Genomic DNA, 253 nt, shown 5'->3' with positions numbered 1-253 from the left:
GTCTCTGTGTTTGAGGACAGATGTCTCAGGATGTGTCTCAGTGTTTGAGGACAGTTGTCTCAGGATGTGTCTCTGTGTTTGAGGACAGATGTCTCAGGATGTGTCTCAGTGTTTGAGGACAGTTGTCTCAGGATGTGTCTCTGTGTTTGAGGACAGTTGTCTCAGGATATGTCTCTGTTTGAGGACAGTTGTCTCAGGATGTGTCTCTGTTTGAGGACAGTTGTCTCAGGATGTGTCTCTGTTTGAGGACAGT

This window comes from Austrofundulus limnaeus, unplaced genomic scaffold (genome assembly GCF_001266775.1).
Source record: "Austrofundulus limnaeus strain Quisiro unplaced genomic scaffold, Austrofundulus_limnaeus-1.0 Scaffold649, whole genome shotgun sequence".
NCBI classification, from domain to species: domain Eukaryota; kingdom Metazoa; phylum Chordata; class Actinopteri; order Cyprinodontiformes; family Rivulidae; genus Austrofundulus; species Austrofundulus limnaeus.
This window is presented reverse-complemented; position numbering follows the sequence as displayed.